A 21,235-nucleotide genomic window follows, 5' to 3' on the forward strand; every position below is an offset into this window, starting at 1 on the left:
CCCCCCCCCCCCCCCCCCCCCCCCCCCCCGTGGCCTCAAGTTGCTGTAGGGAGTGGGAAGGCCTCTCTGTACGGAGATACGTCAAGAGATTTTGAGGAAAGAAATGAAGCTTTGTGACAGGAAAGACTTGAGGGGACTACAGAGACGGGGATGAAAAAGAAATGCAGAGAAGACAGTGGAGAAAGGCTTAGCAGTCAGTCACTTGCTCTCACAGAGCATTCATTTGCAGCGGTACAGGGAGAGACAGAAACTGAGGCCTAGAATTGCATCCCAGCTGAAGACTGCATAGCAAAAGGCAGGTCTGAGTGTCTCTTTGTATATTCATCTGTGTGAATAACTATTTCATTGGACCCCCATCTCCTATTTTTGTCGAATTTGGAGACTTACTGTAAATGGCCTATTCATCTGATAGCTCCACTTGGTTTCTGTTTTTTATTTTGTACTTTTATATCCTGTTGTTGGTACAGAAAACAAGATTTTAAAGTACATTGATAATAAAAATGTTGTTCGGAAGAGGGAATTTTAGTAACTACAAATTGCAGTGAGGGAGAAAAAGTGCAGCTCTCCTGCATGACTCTTACAAATACAAGAGTAAACAAGAACAGATTTAAAGTCATGTTGTTAGTTCACTAGCCAATCGTCCCATGGGGAAAATCATGTATGACTGTACTGCATGATGATTATTTATACAGATTCTTGTAGGCTTAACTTGCATTTTTCCTTCACTGAAGGTTTGGATTTTGAAAATAAATTATAGCCTAGTCAAATTTACTCTTACAAAATACAGACCTTTAGGCCAATACATTTCTACTTTTCTCTTCTAAATCACCATACTGACTTATTGCAAATTGGCAGTAAGTAGTAGATTGGAGTCAGCAACGTAAGGTGAATATATTAAATCCCTCTCTTCAAGCCAGTATACTATTTTTGTTGCAGAAGGATACTAATGTCTTCTTTTCTGCTCCTATTGCCCCCTTTAAAAGATTGAGGTGGCTTGTTCCTATCCTTTTGTCAATTGTATCCTACCTCCACTGCTGTCTACTCAAATGGAAACTAACATTAAATTCAACACTGTTTCTTAATTAGTTCTAACAACAAAAAGAGAATGCTGGAGGAAAGGGGTAGTGTAGAGGGCAGAAGTGTCTCTTTCAGCCTAATCCCATGAATGTTTATATGAGGCTTTCATTTATTGCACCAAAAGCTGGAACTGGGATAAGGTCTTCATCTTCATTTATCCAAATGGATGGTTAATGGAATTGAAGTCTTTCCTGGTACTCTAAACCTTTTTAGTACAATGGCTGAATTTTCACTGAAATATTTATTTTAGAGAGTGGCTTTTCAAGACATGAAATGCTCCAACTTTCTAGATTTTTTCACTGCTGTTATTTTCCAGTGATTAAAAGCTGTTTCTCACCCTAGTGCTGTTGTGTCAGTGGCACTGTATAAAAATGTTTTGGCCTACGCTATATTCTTTCACTACAATCTCAGCTAATCAAATCGCATGTAGTAGGGAACATAGTGATACAGCTGTGCCATACAGCCAGTCAGATTTGGTTATGTCATGATGTCAATGAACCAAATGAACCCCTATTGCTGTGAGGGAATGAATCCTTGTTGCTAAGGAAATTAGGACTGTGCTCCCCGTTTGTTCACACTGTAATAAAATTACCACAGTGTAATGTGCTAGGTGCAGAGCATTGGGCCCCGTTACCTAGGCAACACAGGCACTTCATCTTGCTGGCAGGTCTGGTTTCACTGCAGTATGGCAGGGCAGGAAGCATTGGCCTGGGTGCTGTAGCAATGGGAATGCTTCTTTCCCCAGTGAGTATACACCTTGCAACCCCCCCCCCTCCAATACACAACATGCAGGATGCTTTTTGGAGAAACAGAAATATCACATAATTCATTTATTATTTTTATTTCAGCGTTACCCCAGTCTTTTTCAGATTCTTTCTCATCCTGTTTTGGGGATCACTCCTGTGATTTATAATAGACAGAATAAAAACATCCTTAATTAAGATTTGGAATATTTCAATCTTTTATTTTTCACAGCATCCTATAAATTAAACTGTAATGCAAATTTCTGATTCTTCACATGAAATTTTTGGGACCTGGCAATCGAAACAGGGTACAGGGCTTTGAGAGGATGAGGTGGTCTTTCATCTGTGGCCCCCTCACAATCCAAAGGGTATACTGCATACCTTTGCATTTCCAATTCCTTCCTCTGGTTTCTCCCCTTAGCAAGGATGTCATGTCCTCTGGGAAGGTAAGTAGTCCCCAATAGGTAATGTGCAGATTAGTCTGTTAGAGCCAAGTAATTTTGAATGAATTACTTTTAATTATTTTTAATTGATTTGGGTTAGGGTTAAGCTTTAATTATAGTTAGAAGGAAGCTGCTTGAAACAACAGAAACTTGACACCAATGACATTTTTCCATAAGATCAGACTAATTACTAATTCTTAGTTGCATAAGACTTCCTATTGGGAGATGCAATCTCTTGGGGCACTTGGGGCACTTTCAGATGTTAGTTTCTTTATTGATAGTGGTTATAACTGTGGTGGCAAAACAGGATGTATCTCATACATTTGGAACCTTTGCTCATGACAGTTTAAATTGCAGATTTTGTGTACTGTTGTTCTTTCTCCTTTGCTCACTCTGGTGGTATGTTAGGGTTAGTATTGATCATCACTATTTTTAATGTTTCCTTTATTGAAAATTAAAGAAAATAACAAACATTTGAAAACATACATTTAACATTATCTATATTCCTTTCCCCTTCCACCCCTAGATCAAGTTACATAAAATAAAGTCTATAGCCCTTCAGGATGCACGCTAGTTATACAGAATGTGGTACAACAACCATAATGATTTAAAACTTGCTGGTGCTGTCCTCTTATATTTGAATACATTAGCATATTCAATAAAAAGTGTGTGTGTGTGTGTGTTTTCAATAAATGTTAGTCTCAAAAGAATCAAACATTTGTTGGGCTCTCATAACCTGTAATCCATATGAAAATTTTTCCATTACTGCTATCTTCCATACCAAATTATACGATTCATTCAAATTTGTAAATTTAAAATCCTTCCATTGTGACATTATTACTTTTCTAGCAGAAAATAAGAGCTCCTTATATTTCACATTAATTTACTTTCAAGAATTATTATAACTATAACAATAATAATTATATTATTATTATATTATTATTTTCAACAAATACATTCAGTAGGGCCAATTCAGAATCAATGGGTACTTCTACCTTTACAATCTGAGTAATCTCAGTGAAAAATGCAGTCCAGAAGTTATGAATACTGATCACATTCCCACCACATGTGCTGGTAGGTACCAGCTACTTGGCATCCCCTCTAGCACATGGAGGAGGAACCAGATTTAATAAATCCCAGTTTTCTAGGAGTTAGGTACCAAGCATGTATTCTCTTCAAAGATATTTCTCTGGTATTAGCAGATACAGATTTTTATGATGGTGTCCCCCAGATACTCATCCAAGCTTCATCATCAATAGAATTAGATAAGTTTAACTTCCATCATTGCTTTGAAAGACTACAACTTATGCTCTCACTGGAGTTCAAAAATATTTTATATATAGTTGACATCACCCCTTTGATGCCACCCCTATCATTACCAATTTCTCAAAATTACTTCGAATTGCCTTACAGCCTTACTAGAATGGAAGGAATTTAGTTGATATCCCATGAGCCATGTGATATCAAAATTTACTACTTGTTTGATTTCTGAAAATGAGAAGGGAATCTTAGTTTGATTAAGGCTGTACAATCCCTTCTCTCTAAGGCTGTACAATCCCTTCTCTCTCCATCCTTTGAAATCACAATGTATCTGAACTCTTCAAAAACTGGAACTGAAGTGTCAGCAAAGGTGAATCCTCTGTTTCCAGAACTACAGGCTCCCTGCCCTAAATTTCAAATACAGAGCATGTAAACCTGTTCACAGTCCAATCTAATAATTTAAATTTGTGCTTCATAAATAGAGCAACTGTCAGAGGGATCCCATCCTTTGTAACCTACTCTAGAGATACCCCTTGTCTGTTGGGATCTTCTGAGACAAAAGAAATCAAATACTGCAATTGGCAGGCCTCATAATAAAGAGATTAGGGATACCCCATCCTCCCAAAATTGTCAACTTATATAATAAAATGTTCTTCACTTGTGGTTTACCATCAAGTATGACCATATTATATTGTTTCTGCTAGAACAATAACTGTGCCCTTGTACTGTAGGTGGCAAAGTTCTAAAGTTCTAATACACCTTCTTCCATATTTGTCCTCCCGCCCCTTGAGATCGGCAGCAGAGGCTCTCCTCCGGGAACCCTCTGTGAAAGATACTAGGAGGCAAAGTACCTGGAGGAGGGCTTTCTCTGTGGTGGCACCCCATCTATGGAATGTGCTCCCCAGAGCGGTCCACCTGGTGCCGTCGTTACTTGTTTTTCGGTGCCAGGTTAAGACCTTTTTATTCCGACGATATTCGAATAAGTTTTAATATTGTCTCTTCTATGTTTTTAACTGCAGCCAATGTGGGTCGGGAATTTATGTTATATTTTATGCTGTAAGCCGTCCTGAGGCTTTTTGTGAATAGGACAGCATATAAATATTTTAAATAAATAAGAACAGGAAATGAGGGAAAACTGTAGTTTTTACTGCAGCTAACTGATCCATAATAGATAGTCATCTTTTTCCATCTACGTACATCTGCTGAAATTAATTTCCAGACCCTATTTTAATTTGTATAACTTAAATTGTTAGTTATTGCTACACCTATATATTGACATTTAGAATGGCTGACTGTTATCTCTAAGCATTTCACCACTTCAGATTGTTCCTTTGGAGGTACATTAAAAAAGTGACTTCTGATTTTCTGAAATTGACATGTAGCTCAGCCACATTCTGAAATTTAAGAATTCTGGTTTCAAACTCTGTGATGCCCTACCTGGGAGAATGGTAGTAATTGCCATATCATCTGCATATAACCCAAGTTTATACTCTTTCCCCACCACTGCTGCCCTGGGATTGTGTCATTCTGATGAAGTTTCCTTGCCAAAGGTTCTATCACTAAGGCAAACGAGGAGGGAAAGAGAACAGCCCTGTTCTGTTCTGCTCTGAAGAGTAATATACTTTGAATCCATATTACTTATTCTCAACTTGGCTCAGCTATCTGAATATATGTGCTTTCTTATATTAATAAATTTAGTGCCAAATTTCATTTTTATTAAACCAATAAAACCCCATTCTGCACAATCAAAAGCTTTAAATATATCTAAGAAAAAACTGCCAAAGGAGTCTTATTAATTTTACTGCTATGAATAATATTTAATCATTTGCGGATGGGATCAGTAATCTGTGGGTGAGGAACAAAAGCTGCCTGATCTGCATGCATATAAGCACTCACTACCTGCTTCAATCTATTGGCCATCACAGGTATAATGCACGTTCAATAGTGCAATTGAATTAGATGAAAGTGGGATATTTAAAGGGTTTTGGAGTAGTTACTATTTTTGAATATTTCCAAGTCTGAGGAATAGGATCTTCACAAAGGGTATCGTTCAATAGATTGACCATATGAAGAGTTACTAAGTCCCTGAAATGCTTATAAAAAGGGTTAGAGAAACCATCTGGCCCTGCTGCCTTATTGGGTTTCAGCTTCTTTAATACTTCAAGAATCTCCTCCATCTCAACCCTAGCATTTAGTATTTCTCTGTCTGAAACAAAGAATATTGGGAGAGATGCTGAGTCTAAATATTGCAAGTGAAAGAATAAAAACATCTGAACTCTTCACAAATTTGGGGGCTTGAGTGACAGGAGTTCTCCCCTTTATCTTATAAATAGTGTACCTTTGCCTTTTCTCTCTTTTTCCTTAAATGATTAATGATAAGTCTTGAGCCCCATCCTCCATATGCATAATTTTTTTGTTGCACATAAATTAGAATAATTAAAGTCTTACTTAACTCAAGAACCTCCAATTCTTTCCTCTTTTGGTTATATAACCTAAATATTTTTAAAATCCTGATTGATTATATTTCTTATGATAGGTTTCTACCTCTGCCTGTAATCTTTCCCTTTTGAGGGATAGCCTCTTTTCAAAAGTAGCCTTTTCCTTAATGTATATACTTCTTATTACTGCCTTCATGGCCTCTCACAGGGCTGTAGAAGAGGTGCTTACTGGGCTCCCTGGATGATTAGTCAGTAAAATGGGGTTAAATGACCATGTTGGGAAGTATACAACTGAATCAGGCAAACCCATTCTAATCTATACCAACAGGGGCATGATCTGAGACCTGAATAAGCCCTGTATCAGTCTTGGTCACTCTTACTGGGAAGACCAGTAAATAGTCAATCCTTGACTATGTTTGATGCCCTCAGATTGGTGAGTGAAGCATTTATCTCTTAAGTTTAATTCACCTTAGACATTTTTTAACCCCCACACCCCAAAACTTTTTAATGAGCTTTAAATTAACTTTATCTGTTAATTTTTTCCATTTTGAAATAAAAATTTGCATGTAATATAATGGGAAAGTAATATAATGGCTGCTCACTTTGATTTAGAAGTACCAGACCTATAGAATTACTGGCTAAACAAGGGGTGCTTCAAAATCTTCTCTCCTTTTTTTGTTGTTGTCAGCAACAGCAGCTGCTGCTACTTCTTGTTGTTGTTATTTTTTTGCAAGAACAAAGATTCCTTTTTCTGAAATACTCTACAGTTCTTTTTCTTTTTACTGTATCCCTTAAACTATTTACATTTAACGTAACAGCCCTAACTGGAACTATATTTCTAACTTGTGTATACACCCCACCCCCAAAACCCAACCCCAATATTTTCAATTACATGCCTTATATCTTTCCTGATCTTTCCTTTTCCCTTTCCCTTTCCCTTTCCCTTTCCCTTTCCCTTTCCTTTTCCCTTTCCTTTTCCTTCCCCATCCCCATCCCCATCCAACAAAGCCCACAATGCTGAACCAGTGCATCCATTGTCACAGGAACATTTCCTTGTCTTAACACAACAGGAAATACAGCAAAGCTGGACAGGAATGCCCACTTAGTGGCATTCATATCCTCAGGTGGGGAAAAATATTGCTAGAAAAGCGTCTTTAAAAAACACCTTCTAACATACACAGCTCTCCTCTGTTACCAGTTTGGAGCTTTTGCCTAAACACTACATATGATACATACATAACCTCCTAAGTTCAACAAAAATTGCCCATTTATGCTTCCATACACTTGTACAATAATAATTCTCAAAACCATAGATAAGGCATCAAGGTATTCCTAGTTTCAACAGTGAGGGATCAAAATTGTAGAAAATCCTAGACTGTCTAGAGGGGTGATACCGTCAATGATTTCTGGAGCTTAGGGTGAAATTTCTATCTGCTCTGTGGGGCAGGCAATGATTCCTCTCCCCAACCCTTCTCCAGTATAACCATCTAGATGCTCATTCACTGGTGAACCTTCTATTTCCAATGGCTTCAGTATATCTGCTGCTGCTTATCTCTTGTCTGTAGCTGAAAATGTTGTATTCCCCTGAACAACTATCAGTTGAAATGGAAAACTCCATTGATAGTGAACTCCTGCTTCCTGCAGTTTGTTAGTATATGGGTACAATTCTATTCTTTTGTGCAACATCTGGGGGAAAGAGCTTGCAGTACCATAATGGCCTCATTCTCATACTTACTTGTGGCTAAGCAGTGAAACCCTTGAATAACCTCTTTTTTCCCTAAACTGAGCAAAACAGAGAATAATATCCCTAGGCTGGCTGGTACATGATACTTTGTCAGTATAGCTTGACATGCATGTTCAGTATCATTCACTTCAATCACTAAGACTGGTATTAGAGAGCCGAAGGAGTAATATTTCTGCCTTCTTTTACTCCTGGTATCCGCAAATTAGACATGTGCATTCTGTTTTTAATTTGTTCTATCTTGTTCTTAATTTCCATGTTCTCTTTTCTAAGTTTAGTCCTAGGTTTATCATGAGCAATGCCCATAGATTTAGAAGCTTCTTCAAAGGTATTCATCAAATCCTGCAAAGTCTCCACTAATATTGCTTTTATTGAGACCAATTGTGCTTCATCTGCAGCTGCAAACCCTTTCCCATGGTATGCTCCATTTGAGTAAATACCCCAGAACTCATACCTGACTCAGTGTTTTCCTCTCCTTGTAGGCAGTCCTCAGATATTTGGTATTTTTTGAGCTAAAAATGCAGTTATGTATCAGTCACATGTATAAGCATTACAATCATCCAATTATGTTGATTTTCTGAAAGCATCTCTGCTCTGGATAAAAGTATTTTGCTTACATTGTTAGCAATTCTGTTAAATCTGTCTGTGTTTCACAGATTGTCTGGTGTCTTTTTATTCTATTATTGGATAGATAGAATCCGATATCAGATTTTTTTTCTACTTGCACTAATTTGCATTAACAATAATGAACATTAGCGCAAGTGTACATTGGTGTTAATGCACATTATCTAATCAGTTAATGTATATCAGTGTAAATTTGAATTAGTGCAAATCCCCCTAAAAAAATGAAAAACCAGTCCTTAGAATCAGCTTGACACAGAAAAAGCTGGTTCACTATGGAATTCACAGGTCAGAGTCATAGAAATTCTAATTTATTTGAATTCTTTGCAGATTACTCCAGCATGCTTAGATTAGGTTGGATGTGTGTGTCAGACTGTCAGGAAGCTGTCCTGCCCTATTGATTTCTGTCCTTGCCTAAGCAGAGTTTGATGAGTCTGCTGTGCATTTTCAACTAGTAGGAAAAAAATTGCTATGCAATTCCTGTTCACTACAAATACATTGTTTGTTACAAATTTTGCAAGTTCATCATTCATTTCTAATGTAGCCATGATATTACACATAAGGTTTTTGGAGAATAAGAATGGCAATGCGTTAGTAAAGCAACATCTGTACAAAGACATGCTTAATTTTTAAAACAACATAATATGCATAAAATAATAACTAATTATTTCTAACATTTGTTTAGATTACTTTTCAGATTCCACCCTCAAATGTATGCTATTTTCCTTATGGTTTCTGATCATTGCCTATTTTTATAAAAATCAGTTCAACACACAACTGGTTGAATTCATGCTGTATTTCTGCAAACTGTTTTTTTCTCCATTAGTCTTGTTACTCAAGACTGAAACTTTTAAAAAGTTAGCATGTATTTTTTAAGGGTGAATTGGAAACCAGGTTTGTATTTACGTCCAGTCATGCATGAAATTTATGTCCTACAAGCACACTCAAGTGAATGCATGTGGTAATAAAATAGTATTCATTGTTTAATTTAGTGGTTAAGGACTTTTTTGAATTGCTGCCATAGATGCTAATAAAAGCTGGATAGAATCCAGCAAAACTTCAATTCCATGACATGCTGGCTGTTCCCATACATGTTTATTCCCCAGCAGACAGCACTGATTTAAAAGGTACATATGACCAAACAAGCATATTTAGGGTTACAGCCTAAAGCTGCAATCCCATGCATACTTCTACGGAAAGTTGTGGGATGGGACTTAAGCATGGGTCTTGCACTTTTGGCCTTGATTGTTGAAATCAATAGGATTTTTTGTTTGTCATGACTGACTGAATTGGAGCTTAGTCAAGGTTAACATTTGCTGGAGTGTGCCCAGATTCCCATCTTTGAAACAGTGTTTCACTATTCATAGATCAGCTATTAGGGGAGGGATGGGGTAAGGTGGGGTGCAGACGTACATCTATTAAATTACAATGTTACCCTAGATCTATTAGTATAGTATCTCTGTAAGTGCATGAGATAATATCAGCATATGTAAAGGACTTGTGAGCTGCTATTTTTTTAATTGGACAATGTTAGGGATAATCCCACTTAATTTTCCCAGAGGCTTCCCAGAACTTCCCAAAAGGCCATTTCCTTTTCACTTAACTGTATGGTGGTTCCCCAACTTTTGTGTTTCTTTCTCTCTATTGTAAAATGTTTAAATGCTTCTCCTAGCAGTAAGATCTTTAATGTAAAATATTATATTTTAGTATTTTTGGCCCTGCCATTTTGCTTTTGGTCACACTTCATTTGCCTTTGGCCCTGTCCACAACTGCAGTGTGGTACTTAAGTAATAAGTAGATCTCTGTAATAAACCTTTGTCTTTAGGCTGAAAGGTGTCCAACATCCTCCATATACAGGGCATGCCACTGAGTGAGAATGAACAAATTGTGAGGCATTAAAGGTGATATTTCCAATTGATATTATTTGCCTAAATTAGCACAACATCTTGGCAGCAGTGATGCTTAATTTCTGCCACTGAACCTATTCCTGTTTTATATCAGATGCAATTTCAGTATTGAATCAAAAGGAAATTTCACAGTGCTGAAACTGTGCCTCGATTGCTCAAGATGTGCCCTGTATGATTCAGTAATCAGTCAACATGATGGGGCACGTTGAGGCAGGTTTTTAAGGCAAAGAACAAAGCTTGCAACTCCTTTACCATCTTGCTACATGAGAGGTGGGGACCCTTAGGCCTAAGGGCCAGAACCAGGTCCCTCGTGGGATTCCTCTAGGATTCCCCAAATGGTCACGTCCACTTCCCTAGCTCTGTGTCCTTTCCCCCCACTTACCTGAGAGCCAATGTGGTGTAGTAGTTAAGAGTACAAGACTGGGGTGCAGGAGGTCTGGGTTCTAGTCTCCACTCAGCCATGGAGCTAGCTGCATGACTGAATCACAGTCACAGACTTTCAGCCCAACCCACCTCACAGGATCGCTGTGAGGATATGCTAGAGAGAAGGAGGAGAATTATGTAAGCCATCTTGAGTTCCTAAAAAGAAAAAAGGCATGATATAATTATGATAAATAAGTATATAATAAAATATTTACCATTCATTGTTGCCCAGTTCTAAAAGGTTGAAATGCTTCTCCTAAGGCTTAGTCATTGGCAATAACAACTTTAAGCTAAAATGTATTGATTTTTAAATATATGTTGGTCACCCCACTCTTTTTAGATTTGGTTCCAGCACCTTGCCTCCAGCCTTATCACTCCCAAGAATCTCTCTGAAATTGAAGTTGTCCCTTGGGCCACACCTGTATTATACAATTGCCTCCTGTTTGACTATTCATAAAACAAAATTGGGCTTAGAGCAACCAGCTGCTGATAACATCTGTGCCAACCTTGGTCACATTAGAATGAATATCTGAAAGTAATTAAGACTGTTTCTAGTTGCTAAAATTTCTGCTGGTTCTACCAAAGACCTCATGAAATATTGGAACTCTTTGGTATGAAGCATAGTCAGAATTCCAAACTATTCTTATATGCTTTTTTAGGCCAAGTACTCCCTGCTCCAGAAACCACTTTCATATCAAGAGACCTTCACAAGAATTTTAGCATTTTACTTAATTTTTTATGTACCATTCACTGATACAGTTGGAAATGTAATAAAGTTAAAGAGGGGAATGATTCACCTAATCAGTGTAAGCAGTTGTGCACACATTCCTGTCTTATTCTAGAATATTTCTTAAAAATGGATTAAGCTAGAATGCTGCCATTAATATTCATTGGACGAATAAATAACCACAACTAGTTCTAACTGAAGAGTGGTTAAAAAATCCTTTCTGATCCTGGTGCCTTCCAGATGCATTAGACTAAGGTTCATACATCCCCAATCAGTATGATCAATATGCACAGGTTGAAATTGGTAAAGTGAACTCTTCAAGCAAAGTTATGCAGCTTTCAGAGTCTGAACCACTGTGCCTGCCCCATCTGAGTGGAATGATGGGTGTTGGTCCTTGTAGGCAGAGCTAATAGATACACATACCCTTCTTCATTATTATAAATAATTAATGAAATCAGAACACAATACTAAGAGCTCCTGAATGGCCCCTTGCACCATTTGCTAACTAACACTGTATAATTCAGACATTGGGGTGGAAAATAAGACTGAAAAATGATAAAGGTGAAATGTTAGAGATGAAAGGAAAGAATTATTAGGCTTCTCAATTCTGATGAACACTTGGGTTATCACCATTATAGAGTGACCAATTCAGCTGGAATATTAGTAGTACATTGTTTCTTTATGGTCTTTGCAGCTTAGTGCAGTGGCTAGCATGTAAAATTTGGATTTAGTGATCTCTGGTTCAGATTCATGCTCAGGGGTGAGGCTTGTGGGTAGTCTTCATAAAACATTATTTTTCAACTTACATGACACAAGGGTGTTGTGAGGCTAAAATAAGCTTCTCATCCTAAGAGTATGAACTTAGAGCTTTTCAGGCTCTTGACCTTAATGTTGGGACTTGTCAAAAAGTGGGATCATGCATTTTTATATTGCAGACAGTTTTCTACTTGGAGCTAGACTCAAGCTTAATTTCTTAGGTCACCAAAAACAATTCTTGGATAATGAAGATTGTCAATCTACTAATTTCATTCAAACCTAGCCAAAATGAACACACACCTTATCTTGTTCTTTACTGTTGGTGTCTAAATTTATATTTTCCAACTTAATAAAAGCATCTTAGAGAAGCTACATACAAGTTGTTCATGAACAATACATGTACAATAAAAAGTTACCTCATCCTACCAAGGCTGCATTTAACAAATGATGTGATATGACTAACCCCTGTCAGATTGTCCTAGACTATGTTTTCCATATTTTGAATAGTATGCCAATTTCATTTGCCAAAAGTGGATGAGGCTGGCAGCCAAATATGTTACTTAGTTTTGAGGTTACAATGAGAACAAGTTACTTATTGCCCAGTCACAATGACTGTTTTTCAGTGCAAATTTGGGGCTAGGGAGATACTACTTGTTAAGTTTACATCAATGGAATATGATGAGTTTTGCTACTGCACCAGTGCAATAGGTTTCTGGGTCATTGCATTAATGCAGTAATTCTAAATGGTATAACTGCACCATGTGACATGTGGCACAAATCAGGTACTACAAGAAACTGGAGCTCACCAATACCTAGAAGCATGGACCCTTTGTTTAGTCACTGGTAATGTCAAAAGACTTACAAGTAGCCCTACTATGCCATATACTGATTATGCAGTGGATCAACATGTTCAGGCACCACCAAAAATGTCTCATCATCCATATATTGATAAATTTCCCCTGTAAATAAGTCTGTATGTAATCTGCACAGTGTGATTCAAGGTGGAATTTTATGTATGTAGATACTGAGAATATTTTTTGAAATGCAGAATATGAAATGCTGTGAATAGAAATTACTTTATGTGCTAGGCATAAACCTATCCATAAAAAAGGAGGAGCCCATGTGTTTGTAGGGATCAGTATAATAATGATGAGTGAAAAGCAAACTTCAGTTCATCACAGAAAACAGAATTAACACTGGTGAACATACAAGAAACAAGTCAAGGGTAAATGTAGCGGAAGTTTGCTATGGACGTTCATTTAGATGACTTAGTTCCATGTACAGTGTTGAGACAGAAACTCACACTTGCTCCATCTGACTAGTATCCCAGATACTAACTTTGCTCTGTGAATTGCCTGCTCTGGAAAACAAAAACATAAATGGATAGTCACCAACCAGTTTGCAGATTTATACATATCTGTTGGCTTATACATATCTGTTGGACTTCAAGATTTGTAGCTTTTTGTGGGTGGTGTTTCATGAACCATCTCATGAACCAAACAACACAAAATTAGTACCTGATTGCTCAAAAACATTGGAGATTAATATGTTTCCATCATAGTGCAGCAGATCACAAACATCCATAACTGCACCAAGGTCATAATTGATGGAAGTATAGTAGAAATAGTGGGTAGCATGTTACCAGTAACATTAAAGGCCAAGATACTTTCAACAAAACAGTTGTTACATTTAAAGTTTGTGTTATATTTGTTGTTACATTTAAAAGAACTTAGTCATGTTTACCAGACTCTTCTTTCCCCAGGATCACCCTAAAATCTTTCTTTATATGGCATTCTACCTAACATTATTAGCTCAGGTGCTTTATCTTGAACAAGTATCTATGCAGCTTGACTCAGACAGACGCTCTAGTCATATTCAGGCTTTCAGTCAACTTCAGGGAACACTTTTGTGAAGGTCCATCTCTTCCTGAATCAAAATACTTTTTGATTCTTAGAAAAACTTACCCATCTATAGCAAGGTCCCTTGTCCCATTTCCAAGAACAGAGTGCAAGGAACTCTGGTGGCAAAGCATCAACATATAAGTGAGTTAAGCAACTGTGAGGAGAAAGTAAGTGCTGTTTATTGACCTGCTATATAAATTAGTCCATGTAAATATCTAAAACACATAGATTATCACATGAACTCAAAACAAAGGAACTGCAAAGTGGTCAAAATCCCAGTAAGGGAACCCTTTACAAAGTTGGGAGTTAAAACCCAGGGGGAAATGTTTCAAGAAACTACAGCTCCTGTAGTTTTTCTCAGAGACCCCATATCTCAGAGACTAAACCTAAGCTTAGAATGGGGAAGGAAAAGCAACACCAATTTATAGCTGGCAATTATATCCCAAAGAGGAAATTGAACAGGAACTTACAGTGCCTTTAGCCCTGCTCAGTCAGTCTAAATCTAAGTTTAGCAAAGGGAAAGAAATGCAGTACTTAGCTCTATATGGATAAGAGCCAGTGTTCAGGCATAGTAAAATAGTTCACTTACGACAGAAGTAAAGCCTAGCTTTAGATTGGGCTTGGTGTAGTCTCAGGTTTTTAAGGTTTATACAGATTTAAACCTCAAAAATAGTTATTCCAAGTTTGTGAATCCAGGTTAGGGATGTGTGAGGAATCCGTTCTGGGGATTGAAGTCCATCAGATTCCATGGCCTCTGCTTCTTCAACTCTGGCCTGCTTTCCTGTAGTAAGTTCTTATTTCCTGGTGAGTACTTCAAACATACCCACAGCATTCATGAGCAATTGAGCCCCATGTAACAGCTGCACAAGCACTATCCCTCTTCCATGCATGTAATTTACAGCCTTCGTTGCCACTGCATGTGATGTGAAAGAAGGTTGCCAGTTGTTCAGCTGGAGTTCTGTGAGTGTTTACAGAATTCCCCTTGACTCAGTTTGCTTTCTAAGGTAGGGCCAAGCACAAGAGGTAGTCCCCAAACTGAAGAGGGATGGATTCTGTGAAACTTCATCACAACCCTAGTCCAGCTTATATCTTAGTTTTTAAAACTCACAAATGAACTCAGATCTTTCAAACCACATCCTTCCACAATCACCTTTCCCTTTATCTGTTGTCCCCTACCACAACCCATTGCTTATTGTGCCCTTCACTGAACAGAGTATCTCTGCTCTCAGAGGGTGGGGGGTGGGGAATCATTAATAAACATTCTCATTCACTGGAAGCTAGTGTAGACCAGGAGTTTAGCCACAATTTCCCTTGCTTTTCAAATGAGGCCCTCTTATCAGTCTGGTTGTAGCAGCAATTGGGCCAACCTACCTGGAGCTATATAAAGAGGCAAGCTTGTGAGGGAGCCAGCTCTCCTAGCACAAAGAGTCCTAGTGACAAAGTGTCAACGTACATGTGAATTAAGCAACCATAAACCATGTGAGTTTGGCAGCAGGGCAAGGAGGCTATGTCTTCCCTTCTAATAGTAAGTAACTGTAAACTGTAAATAAATTACTAAAAGTAATTTCCCCACCTTTCCTAGTTAAAAAAAAAAAATCCAAACAAACCCAGTAATGCTACTTAATAATAGTAACAACTCGGTTGTAGATGTAAAATGCAGGCAAGGGTGTGGCTACTATCGTATTGCACTGACTGCCACATGTATGACTACCTGCTATCTGAACAAAAGTTGTGGGTGTGTACTCAGTGTAATAAACTTCTGGCTTTCAGGGAACAAGTTTGTTCGTTTGAAGCCAAGGTTGCTGATCTGGAGAAGTTAAGAGAAGCAGAGAGTTGGCCAATGAAATACTTAAAGACCTAATAGTAGGTTTCCAATTCCTGGGTGTTAGCTGTTCTGCTGTCATAGAAAATGGGAGTCTTGGATCATGGCCTATCTGGTTTCATGGCAGCGGAGGGTGAGGGGGAGAGGAGACAGCCAGAACAGTAGCCCTCTGCCAGAGCCAAGCAATGAAGAGCAATTAGAAGAGTAGCCTTGATCCTCCTGGTCAATTTCTGGAATTTCACAATGCCAGGAGGCAGAAACAGAGGAAATTCACTCTGTGTAAAGGAAAAGGATCACATGCAGGCAGCAGAAGTCCAAACAAATGTGCCTCCACCCCCCCCCCCACAAAAGGCAAAATGCTGACCTAATTAGCCAGCTGTGCTGATTTACAGCCCACTTTAAATTAGCTCAGCTGCAGCCTGCTCTCTGTTATAGAAAACAGTATTTCTTTCTAGTGCTTGTCTTGACCTTTCAGATTAAACAGTTTCCTTGACCTTAGGCTATTTCCCTGAACTGCTCTCTTGAACACCCCTGCTTGACCTGGATACAAACTCTATGGCCTGACTCTGGACTGGTTTCTCCCTCTGAAGTTACTATTGCCTAGATTTGGCACTTGTTTGCATAGGAACAGGAAACCTGGGGTAGAAACAGATGACTCTTTGGAAGAGGGAAACAGTTCCCTAGAAGGTCTTCTTCCTTAGATGATTTTTAAAAAAATTTTTGCACTGAGGATGTACTTGTGGCGGGAGGGAGTTCTTGTGATAGCCATTCAGTTGTCTGACACACATACAGCTGGGTTTGTGATGGGCATGCAGATTGTATTGCAAATACCATGTATCCTTTACATAGCTTTGTAGGGAGTGATTGGCATAGTACCAGTTATGGGAGCAAACATACTTATGAGATTCTGGAAGCCAAATTATGTTGCTAGATAGAAAGCTGAAATCCAGGACCACCAAAGTGGCTTTCTCTGAAAAGTTTCCTGTGCCATATGCCTGGACAAACAAAACTGAGAAGTTTCAACAGTGCGATGGTGGTATTCAGATTTGTTAAGCACTAGGAAATGATCAGTTGGACATGATCAGAGGTATGTGCTCCACTGAAACCAAAACTGAACTAGACAGCAAGCACAAAATATAAATTAGATGGCAGAATGCTTTTAAATTGAACTCGGGGAAAGCTGAGAAGCATCTGTTCTGATGAAATCATCCCTAGGAGTGGAAGATGAAAAAGATTTTGAATGCCCAGAGGAAGAAGCGGTGGAAATGGACCCTGAGAACACTGGTGAACCATTATAGATATTGTTCGCATGCACTCTGGTGAGATTCCCAGGCATGTATGAGAAACTACTGTTTTGGTGGGACTGATAGCTCAGGATCTGAGGATGATGGGGAGTTGTTTGAACCAGATGAGGCTCTGGGCTTAAACTCTGATAACAGAATTGTTGTTGCAACAGGCAGGCCTGCACCTGCAGACCCAGTCTCTTAGTACCAGTCTGAGCCTGTCCTGAAAGAAAGTAGTTCAAGTAGTTCAAGTCTCCCTGCCTGTGGGAATGAAGGAAAAGATGGATAAAAACATCCAGAGGACGGAGATTTGGAATTGGGTAGTCTCTCAGATGGTGAACACCAGCCTCCTGAGGACCTGGACCCAAGGGCCCATCACCACAACTGTAGGCTGGCCCAATTAGGGGCTCAGAGTACAGAATGCAGGCACCACTGGTTCCATAGCACCCCTCCTTCCAGAGACAGACCATGAAGGCTGCAAGTGACCAGAGTGAGCAACATGAAGAACAAGCAGGAGTTTGGTGGAGCAGTTTGGTGGAGGAGGTCTCTAACATTCCCCCCTCCCTGTTTCCCTCCTTTATTTCACCGTCATTCCCCCCCTGCATGCGGTGGCACAAACAGTGCACCAAGGAGACTCCACAGTGGTGGTTTGCAACAATTGCAACTACTTAACACTAGTACCCCTATACAGGAAAAGGTAAGAGCACTAGAGCAGTGAGTGTCCACCCTCCGGAGAGTAAAAGAAAATGGAGTCTAGATAGAGTGGAGGAGCTGCAACAACTAAGTGTAGCACAGAACCAAGAAGCTCAGTAGCAAGCCAAGCCAGCAGAAGAGAACCCTGAGGGAAGGGAAAGTGAGGAAATTCTCTGGAACAGGGTGAAAGTTAGATACACAAGATCTAGAAAACACTCTGCACCCATGGAAGCAGTGGAACCCTCAAACTGCTTCAAGTTACTTGAGGAAGCGATGTGTGAGAAACCCACTGTGAAAGAACTACATGGGGTAGATTTGTTTCACCCACTGTGAAAGAACTACACTGGGTAGACATACTGGGTAACTCAAAAATAGACAAAAGGCCAATCAAGCAAGGAAAAGGATAGCAAAGTTTGCAACAAAAGGAGAAGAGTGCTAGTTGTGGGAGATTCCCTCTTGTGCAGGAGGAAAAAATATGTATGTCATGATGACCTAGAGAATAGCCAAGTATGCTGTCTCCCTGGTGCCAAGGTTAAATATATAACCAGCAAGTTCACACAACTCATATGATCCACTGACAAATACCCCTTCCTTCTCTTCCACATGGGAGCTAACAACACATGGGAGCCATGAGAAGCATTGTTGAAATAACATCAGCCTTTGAAGTTCTAGGGAGGAAAATAAAAAAAACTGGGGCCCACATAGTCTTCTCCTCAATCTTACCAGTACGTGGAAGAGGAACTGTTAGGGAAAGAAAAATCCTTCAAGTGAATGACTGGCTATGATGGTGGTGCCTTAAGAGAGATTTGAATTCTGCAACCACAAGCTAAGCTTCCTGGAAGATGGACTATAGTCAAATGATGGGCTGTACCTTGCTAAGATTGGGAAGCAGATGTTTGGTCACTACATGAAAAACTTCATCAGGAGAGCTTTAAACTAAAACCTATAAGGGAGAGAGATGTGCAGCATGGCATACCATCACCTGGCAAGGACCTATATTTCAACAGAGAAAAAAACCTCAAGTAGGGCCAAACATCAGTCTCTCAAAAAGCATTGGAAGAAAACCAGGGCACAGCAAGAATGAACTTCGATGTGTCGATAGTCTACACCAATGCCCAGAATATGGGAAACAAACAACACAAAATTGTGTTCATACTATATGAGGGCAATTATGATCCTACAGGAATAACTGAAACTTGGTGAGATGACTCACATGACTGGAACTCTACAATTGAGGGATACAACCTGTTCAAGAAAAATAGAAAGGACAAAAAGGGAGGTGGAATTGCACTATATGTAACAGACACATATATCTGCACAGAAATACAAGAAGAGGAGTAGCCCCAGTAGGCTAAATTTAAGGGGAGCAAAAAATAAAAACATAGTTATTGGCATATATTGCCATCTACGCAGTCAAAAAGAGGACAAGGATGCAAGCTTCACAAAGCAACTTGCCAGCATTTCCAAGAAAGGTCTCTTCTTGCTGATGCCAGAGTGTAGGGCACAGAATAATCAATTCAAGCTGCAACAACCCAGATTCAGGCTGGATATCAGGAAAAGCTTCCTCACTATCAGAGCAATACAACTGTGGAACCAGCTGCCTAGGGAGGTGGAGGGCTCTCCCACACTAAAGACATTCAAAAAGAAACTAAACAGCCATCTGAATGGGATGGTATAACTTGGTGTCTTGCAACAGCAGTGGGCTAGACTTGATGGCCTTCATGGCCCCTTCCAACTCTACTATTCTGTGATTTTATGATTCTAAGAAGTGCTGGAGGGTCTGTCTTGCTGGGGAGGGAACACCTAGCTTATGACAATAACAACCAAAGAGGCCTAAGTGCTTAATAGAAACTACATGCCAGAGATGTCTAGGGACATGTTTAGTTGTAAATACTACAAGCCTCTGAGCCAAAATGGGAGTGCTAGAGTGTCTGCTTTTAAAGGAGAACCTCAATTTAGTGGGCATTGCAGAACCCTGTAGAATGGACAATGCCAGTGGGATAGGGCTTTGTCTGAATATAAAATCTACAGTAGGGGTGGCCAGACTTGCTCAGTGGAAGAGCCACATATCATAAATGCCAGATATTTGTGAGCTGTAAGCAGGCACCCATGGGTGGCAGCATCAGGCAGTGAGCAGCAAGCAGGTGCCTGTTGGCAGTGTGGTGGGGGCAGGGGGAGGCAAGTGACAAAATAAACTCAAAGAGGCAGAGGCAGCTCCTGAGCCTTGGTTTGTCCACCCTTGCTCTGCAGGAAGGACAGGGAAAAGTGTATTGGAGGAGGTGTTTCTCTATTCATCAAAGAAAGCATGTTGGCCAACAGAATTCAAATGTAAACGGTGCAGACTCCTCCACAGAGACACTGTGAGTCACAGTACCTGGCTCCAAAATCTATTTACTCCTAGGAATATACCATTGTCCCCAGAGCAGAATTCTGAGGGTATCTTGAGATGGAAGATCTCAAGGGAGGTCTTCCATCTCAAGGGAGGTCTCCAGGGAGGTCTCCAAATAAGGATGTGTTGTAATAACTACCCCAAGATTGACTGGCTAAATGCATGTTCCAGTTCTGACAAAAAGATTAATTTTTTTTTTCAATGTCCTAAATGATTGTCCTAATAACATGAAAGGCATGGAAGGTCATGGAAGGCAATCCTGAATTCATTCTTTGGCACGGTTGCCTAGAGCCCCTATTTTGTTAATGTTGTTGAAACAGTTGGAAACAGTGACTTCAGGTGTATCAGATGTAATACACATTTAAGTAAAAGATTGCCAAAAAGGTCCAACACAGTCATATTTTACTTCAAAAGAGGAAACTTTTCAGAAATGAGGGAACTGGTAAAAAGGAAGATGAAATGGGAAGTCTGGAGGGTTAAATCCCTTCAGAATGCTTGGAGAGACTCAAAATCACAACAATAAAAGCTCAGATACTATATATACCCCAACTTAGGAAAGGTAGCATGAAATTCAGGATGATTAATGAGCAGTGTCAAGAAGGCTATTAGAGGATAGAAGAAAATGAAAGTCTTGCCCCAATGAGGCAAATGATAAGAGATGCAAAAACATATTTTGAGGAGTCTTAACAACATCAAGGCAAACAACAAATAATTCTTTAAATATATCAGAAACAGAAAAGCAGCTAGAGAGGCAGTGGGTTCATTGGAATGTAATAGAGTTAAAGGAAGGGTAAGAAAACTGAGGAGAAATGGAATGCAATCTTTTCATTTGTCTTCACTATCAAAGATACAGACAGATACCTATACCTGAACTGATATTGTCAGGAAGGGAATCTGGGGAACTAAGGCAGATAATAGTGAAAAAAGATGCATTTTCCCAACCTTATTGACAAACGGAAAGTTAAGTCACCAGGCCCAAATGGTATCCATCTGAAGATTAGTCTCTGTGCC

The sequence above is a fragment of the Varanus komodoensis genome, unplaced genomic scaffold, assembly GCF_004798865.1.
Source record: "Varanus komodoensis strain SLA01 unplaced genomic scaffold, ASM479886v1 scaffold32, whole genome shotgun sequence".
NCBI lineage: Eukaryota > Metazoa > Chordata > Lepidosauria > Squamata > Varanidae > Varanus > Varanus komodoensis.